This window comes from Octopus sinensis, linkage group LG2 (assembly GCF_006345805.1).
Source record: "Octopus sinensis linkage group LG2, ASM634580v1, whole genome shotgun sequence".
NCBI lineage: Eukaryota > Metazoa > Mollusca > Cephalopoda > Octopoda > Octopodidae > Octopus > Octopus sinensis.
In genome coordinates, this window is record NC_042998.1 from 206866864 (window position 1) to 206874847 (window position 7984).

Genomic DNA, 7984 nt, shown 5'->3' on the forward strand with positions numbered 1-7984 from the left:
ATGCTCTGAGTTCAAATCCTGCCATTGTCAACTTTGCCTTTCTTCCACTTTTTGTGGTGGGGTCAATAAAAGAAAATATACCCTTCCAAGGTGGTGGAATTATAAGAACATTGGACCAAGATTCCTTGCAGTATTTCTTGTTTTGTCTCTTTGCATTTTGTGTTCAAATTCTACCCTGGTCTACTTGGCTAGTTGACTTAATCTGCTGCCCATTTTAAAACCACTAACTGGCCCTTTCGGCACCTTTTTAAACCGGCCCTCTGTTAGTAATGAGAACAAGGGTTCCAACTGATTCAATCAACAGAACAACCTGCTCGTGAAATTAATGTGCAAGTGGCTGAGCACTCCACAGACACGCATACCCTTAACATCTCGGGGAGATTCAGTGTGACACAGGATGTGACAAAGCTGCCCCTTTGAAATACAGCTACAACTCATTTTTAAGGAGCAATGTGAAATAAAATGTTTCACTCAAGGACACAATACACTACTGAGAATTGAACTCACAACCTCATGATTGTGAGCTTAATACCCTAACCACTTAGCCAAGCGCCTTCATTTGGGTGTCTAACCTGCCAGTTTGATGATATTTGCCTCTCCCTCTTACTGGTCTCAAGGAGTCTGTAAAAGGGAGTGGACACTGCCTTCTTTCCCAACTAAAACATTTTTTTTAAAAACATGCACATATTTAAATTTCTTGCCCAGTTTAATGCTACAGCCTATGCCTTGGGTCCCTTTAGTTGGGCCCACATTACTCTGAGCATTCTTCCTATGTCTTTCTGAAGCACTGAGAGAAGGGTTTCGATGGCTGCACAGGAGCTGCCCTTTCTGCTCGAATATAAATAAGCACATCACACACAGAGTCCTACTGAAATTCACACGCACATCAATGCATGTTGGTACACATGCAACCACTTTTATAGGCACATGTGAACAAAAACAGAAAAGAAAACATCTGCAACAAGTATTTTTGAAATGCATAATATATCCTGTCTTTCTTTTTCTTTTCTTTATTCCATTCTTGATATTCCAAAAAAACATTCTAACATACCACCCCTTGTAAACAATATATATATCTATGCATATACAATTCTATACACACACACACACATAGTGAAAACTGAATCAAGGTTAGTTTTGATGACAATTATGCCATCAAAATTGGAAGATTCCAGGTGAAAAAAAAAACCCACCAGAGATGCTTTGCCCCACACAAGAATTACAGGAGCTGTACTGAGGTTTTACAAGCCCTAATAAATCCATTGCAATGTTGAGAACCCTTCTGTATTGAAGTTATCTCAAGGTCACAAAGCATTTCACCCTTTATCCTGTACACTTCACCTGAATAGGGGCAGTGAGGACTGAGATAGTTTTCACCGACAGATGGGTTCCACTTGTGGTCTCTTATCAGCCATAAGCCTCTTTGAGCTAGTTTCAGCAGCCTTGCCTATTTCCAGGATGATTTTCTTCAGTTGAATGGGTTTCAGGTCTGTCTTCAGCAGGAAATAATGCACTGACCAGGACGAAAAGCTGTGGCAGCTGGCTTCAATGAGGAATTACTTGCTTAATATTACCCTGGTTATTTCTATTATTTTCAAACAGGTTTCAGCTCAAAGTGATCAAAAGTGGCTTCCACTATATATATATATATGTGTGTGTCTTTGTATGTGTATTTGAGTTTATAAACAAGAAAATGTACTCAATACAGAAGTATGGTGTAAAAATTCAATATAGGGCTGGTTATGCTATCAGTAACCTATGTGAATCTGAGTACAGAGTAATCTCAACACTACAGTGTGTGTGTGTGTAATCATGAAAACAGAGAGGGGGGTGATTCAGCAAGGTGGAACAAGATTAATATTGGAGTCCCAAGAATAAGAATCCTCTCAAAATGAAAAGGGGCTGAGAGATTGTCCCTTTTAAAAGAGGGGCCAGCACATAGTCAACTGCTTTACTCTCTGCAACTTCCCCTTATAAGAATATGTATTATATACATGTGTGTGTGTGTGTATATATATATATATATATGTACATCTGTAATATATAATACACACACACACACACACACAAAATGCATGAACATATGTGTATATTACAGTCACACAGATATTTCATTTTAATGATTACATTTATAATTTGCATAACGCTCAATTTAACTCCTTCATTCCTTTTTCCTTAATTTTCTTCTTGATTCTGGTTGATTTTTAACTGACATTGTCCTCTTATTCACAATGGCTTCTACACATTTACATATATAACACTTCATGATGAAGCTACAGCATGATACTCAAGCATTCAATTATGAGTGCATTGCATCTTATAGCAGAAACGACTGTAAGCCAATGCAGTTCATAACATAATTGTTTATTCCTTTGTCATTCGAATTTCTTTACACACACACACACACATATGAACAACAAAAAAAAGAGAAAAAAACCTAAATATAACATCTTTTGATTCTCTCCTATAAACTAATTAACATCTGCTAATGACAATTAAAAGAATGGCCTCTGTGTAACGATGTACAGCTGTTTAATGCCTCAATTCAAGTCTAACAATCCATCCCCCAGGTGATGTAACAATTATAATAATTATAGTAATGAGGAATAACAACACAATCAAAAAGACAAAAAAAAATGGCATTTTTAATATTTCTAATTTTTTCTTCCTCAGACATGTGACATTTTTAAATGTTGATAGAAAAAAAAAAACTGAAGAGAGTAATAAAAAAAACTTTTTTTTTTTTTTTACATCCTTGAAGGAAATCTTTCTTTCTGGTAAAATACAACTTCCAGCAAATTACAACAAAACCAAAATCTCCAAACTAATTCCTGAAATAAGATTCTCAACAATTTATCTTTTCTAGATTTCCCCATTTGTCTGCCTTTTTTTTTTTTTTTACCTCTTTTCTTTTCTTTTCCTTCTGACTTTGATGACTTAATGCTTGCCTCTCTAAGCAGAAGTTTGTTTGGTGCTAATAACCACCCACCACCTTTTACCAAAATGCAATCTGCTGCCAAGATACATATATTAGGACATCTTCATTGCTATAGTTTCGATTTGTGATGAGAACTGTTTAGGGGGGGGGAGTGGGTAGTGACCGGAAGGTGGCTAAAAAAAAAAACCAGAAGTACTCAGCAGGTTATCTGGAATTCATTTCTGTGTGTAATTGGAAGTTTGAATCAGAATGGCATTACTTAAAGTTTCCCAGAAAGTCTGAGGACAGGAGGGTGGGGAGGGAATCTAAGTTACTTGGCCAGGAATGTTTTTTCCAATTCTGAGCCATCAATGGGTGGGTGTGGCAAGAAGCTGGCTTCCCCATCACATTGTTCTGGGTTCAGTCCCACTGTGTAGCACCTTGGGCAAGTGTCTTCTACTATATAGCCTCGGGCCAACCAAAGCCTTGCGAGTGAATTTGATAAACAGAAATAGAAGGAAGCCTGTCATATGTGTATGTGTGTGTGTGCTTGGCCCCACCACCATTTAATACATAAAGCGCAATGGGCCATGATCGTGGCCCAGATAGATGCATTTAGTTTATGGACACTTGTTGGGGTCTAATGTCACTCAAATGCTTCGATACCCGACAGAATGTAAGAGGACTAATAGTTCAACAATTGACCTTTCGTATGATGTAAAACTTGTCACCATTATACACTAAAAAGATATTTTAACTATTTTGGGGGTTTTTTTGTGTGCATGGTAGTCTCATTTTCATAAAATGTGCTCAGCAGTCCATACTATGTAAGTGCAAATCCCAGCACTTTAGGAGTTAACAACCTGTGTTGGTGTGTTTATGTCCCTGTAATCCAACTGTTCGACAAAAGAAACCGATAGTGTAAGTACCAGGTTTTAAAATAAAAATAAGTATTGCGGTGTCGAGTGGTTCAAGTAAAATTTCTCAAGATGGTATCCCAGCATGGGCACAGTCTAACGACTGAAACAAGTAAAAGATAGTATAAAAGATATATACACGCAAACACACACAAATATATGCGTATGTGCATGTATGTATATGCATGTAAATATTTCTGTATCCACACATCTACGTAAAAGGATCATCCATCAGTTTTGAGGTGTTTTATTATTTACTCCTTGAATATAATGTTTGTGGCTGAGTACTCCACTGACATGTGTACTTGTAATAATGTAATTCAAAGACACAAGCAGCACAACACAATCTGTGGAAATGCATAAATAATATGTATTATATATATAAATAGATACATGAGTGTGTGTGTGTGTGTGTGTGTGCATGTTTATGTTAAACAGTCGTATGTCCAAAATTGGCCAAATGTGTTTTTTTTTTTCAATATTTATTTTTGCTTGCCATAACCGGTTCCTTCGGTCAAACTATCGTATCTCCAGCTGCTTCGGATGCCAAGATATCAAAACTGGTCAAAGTGTAATACAACGGTTTTGCTATGGAATGGTGAAACTTTTCTGAAAAAGTAACATTTTGGACTTACGACACTTTTGCATAATAACGATATATATATCATGATCATCATCGTTTAACGTCCACTTTCCATGCTGGCATAGGTTGGACGATTTGACTGAGGACTGGCGAACCAGATGGCTGCACCAAGCTCCAATCTGATCTGGCAGAGTTTCAATAGCTGGATGCCCTACCTAATGCCAAGCAGAGTTTAGTGTCCAATGAAGGAAAGGTATGCATAAGTGGGCTGGTTACACCTCTGGCATAGGCCATGGGTTATGATCTCACTTGGCTTGCTGGGTCTTCTCAAGCACAGCATATTTCCAAAGGTCAATAGTCATTGCCTCAGTGAGGCCTAATGTTAGAAGGCCGTGCTTCACCACCTCATCCCTGGTCTTCCTGGATCTACCTCTTCCACAGATTCCCTCAACCGCTAGGGTGTGGCACTTCACACAGCTATCCTCATCCATTCTCGCCACATGACCATACCAGAGCAGTCGTCTCTCTTGCACACCACATCTGATGCTTCTTAGGTCCAACTTTTCTCTCAAGGTACTTACACTGTTGAGTATGAGCACTGACATTACACATCCAGCGGAGCATACTGGCTTCATTTCTTGCGAGCTTACGCATATCCTCAGCAGTCACGGCCCATGTTTCACTGATATGTAGCATAGCTGTTTGTACACATGCATCATACAGTCTACCTTTTGCTCTGAGCCAGAGGCGCTTTGTCACCAGCAGAGGTAAGAGCTCTCTGAACTTTGCCCAGGCTATTCTTATTCTAGCATCTACACTTTCAGCGAACCCACTCCCCACTACTGACTTGGTCACCTAGGTAATGGAAGCTATCAACTACTTCTAGTTTTTCTCCCTGGAATGTGGCAGAAGTTGTTCTCTGTATATATATATATATATATATATATATGCAGGAGTAGCTGTGTGGTAAGTAGCTTGGTTACCAACCACAAGATTGGCACCTTGGGCAAGTGTCTTCTATAGCCAACCAAAGCTTTGTGAGTGGATTTGGTAGATGGAAACTGAAAGAAGCTCATATATATATATATAATATATATATATATATATATATATTATATATATATATATATATATATATATATATACATACATGTGTTCGTGTCTTTATGTCCCCCCCACCATCACTTGACAACCAATGCTGGTGTGTTTACATCCCTGTAACCTAGTGGTTTGGCAAAAGAGACCGATAGAATAAGTACTAGGCTTACAAAGATTAAGTCCTGGCGGGGGCAATTTGTTCGACTAAAGGTGGTGCTCCAGCATGACCGCAGTCAAATGACTGAAACAAGTAAAAGAATAAACACTCTTAATGCCCGGCCTGGGAATCGAAACTGATCCTATATCCACATGTCTGCTACCCTAACCACTGAGCCATTGCACCTCCTTATATATAGGTGTGTGTGTGTGTACATCTGCTCACTTCAACCTAACACAGGAACTATAGTAGTATTACAGCGTACAAACTACTTCACAGCAATCTGCTATATTTGCTAAGCATGCTTTACTATGAACAGGAAAACTATTTACACCATTCTGCACTCAGTCAGAAGAGTTTCTGAAGACATATATTACAATATTTAGCAGTTTTTTTTTTTAAGATTTCTTAGCTGAGCCACTTCTAGTTTTTTCGTTCTAATTTTATCTATCACATAAACTTAAAACAGTTGCTTTAATATAAATGGAGTAAAAAGTTAATTATTTACAGTTAATTATTTACAGTTCGTTTGACACATTGTATCAATATGAGTTAACATAGATATGGGTGAGATGTGCACGAGTGTGTGTGTGATTGTGTCAATTGGCACTTGTGCCAGTGGAACGTTAAAAGCACATCCGAATGTGGGGTGTAACCACCCCACTTGTGAGTACCCCTCATTCACTGGACAATAAACTTTGCTTGCGAAGACCTATTGAGGCAAGTGAAATCAAAAAAACTGATGTGGCCGATGACAGTACTGCCTGATTGGCACTTGTGCCAGTGGAACGTTAAAAGCACATCCGAGCATGATTGTTGCCAGGGCCAGGGATTGTCTCCCATGCTGGTGGCACGTAAAAAGCACTATTCGAGCGTGACTGTTGCCAGCGTCGCCTTACCGGCACGTAAAAAAAAGCGTCATTCAAGCATGGTCATTGCCAGTGCCACCAAACTGGCTCCCGTGTAGGTAGCACATAAAAAACACCTTTTGAGCGTGGTCATTGCCAGAATCACCTGACTGGCCCTCATGCCGGTGGCACATAAAAGCACCCACTACATTCTCAGAGTGGTTGGCATTAGGAAGGACATCAAGCTGTAGATCAGATTGAGCCTGGCGCAGCCTCTGGTTCACCAGTCATCAGTCAAACCGTCCAACCCATGCCAGCATGGAAAGCAGACAAACAATGATGATATATATATATATATATACACACACACACATAGATACATACACTATGTATTTTATCTTATTTTGAGTTATTTGACTGTGGCCATGCTGGAGCACCACTTTGAATTTTAGTCAGATGAATCAGCTTCTACTGCATTTTTTAAGCCCTGTACTTATTCTATTGGTTACAGGGATGTAAACAGACCAACACCGAATATCAAGTGGTAGTGGGGAACAAACAGCTACAAAGAGACACAAACACACACACACATATATATATATATATATGCCAGGCTCCTTTCAGTTTTTTCTACCAAATCCACTCACAAGGCTTTGGTTGGCCTGAGGCTCTAATAGACACTTGCCCAAGTTGTCACACAGTGGGACTGAACCCAGAACCAAGTGGTTGAGAAGAAACCTTCTTTCCACACAGTCACATCTGCACCTCTCTCTCTCATATATATATATATATATATTATATATATATATATATATATATACACACACACACACATAATGGGAAATAGATGGAGAATGAAGAGAGAGCAAGCTGTGTTTCTTATGAAAAAAGAATCCCCTAAGTTTCTGAAGTTGCTTCAGGTTCATGGTTGAAAAGAAAATATAAGCAAAAAAAAAGGAAGTTTTACAGGAATTTTTTTTTTCATATATAGAAAAAGGATTTTAGCAGAGATGTTTATTATGGAGCAGAGCCTGGGGGATTAGGATTAAGAACTTAAGATGTAAATATTTCTGAGTTACACATTTGAGAATCTGGTTGGAACTTAAGTCTACTTGCTACAGTAATGTCTAGGGCATTCTTTAAAAAAAGAAAATTCAAAATCTATTGCTACCATGGAATAGGAATGGCAAAGAAATGTTTACCTATGTTTTGTACGTGAATAAATCAAGCTTTGGGTTGTTGTTTTTTTTTGTTCTGGAGATGTGTTAAAGACAGCTTTTACAGAAGTTTTACTCAAAATTTAGAAATAATAATCAAAAAATTGTCAGCTAAGACTCTACTCCCTGGAGAGAAGATGGGAGAGGTATGCAGTAATATATATCTGGAAGGAATTGTGCCAAATTTTGGCATTGAAAGCTACACCAATGCTAGAACGGGATGACACTGCATAGTGCCAAAGATCCT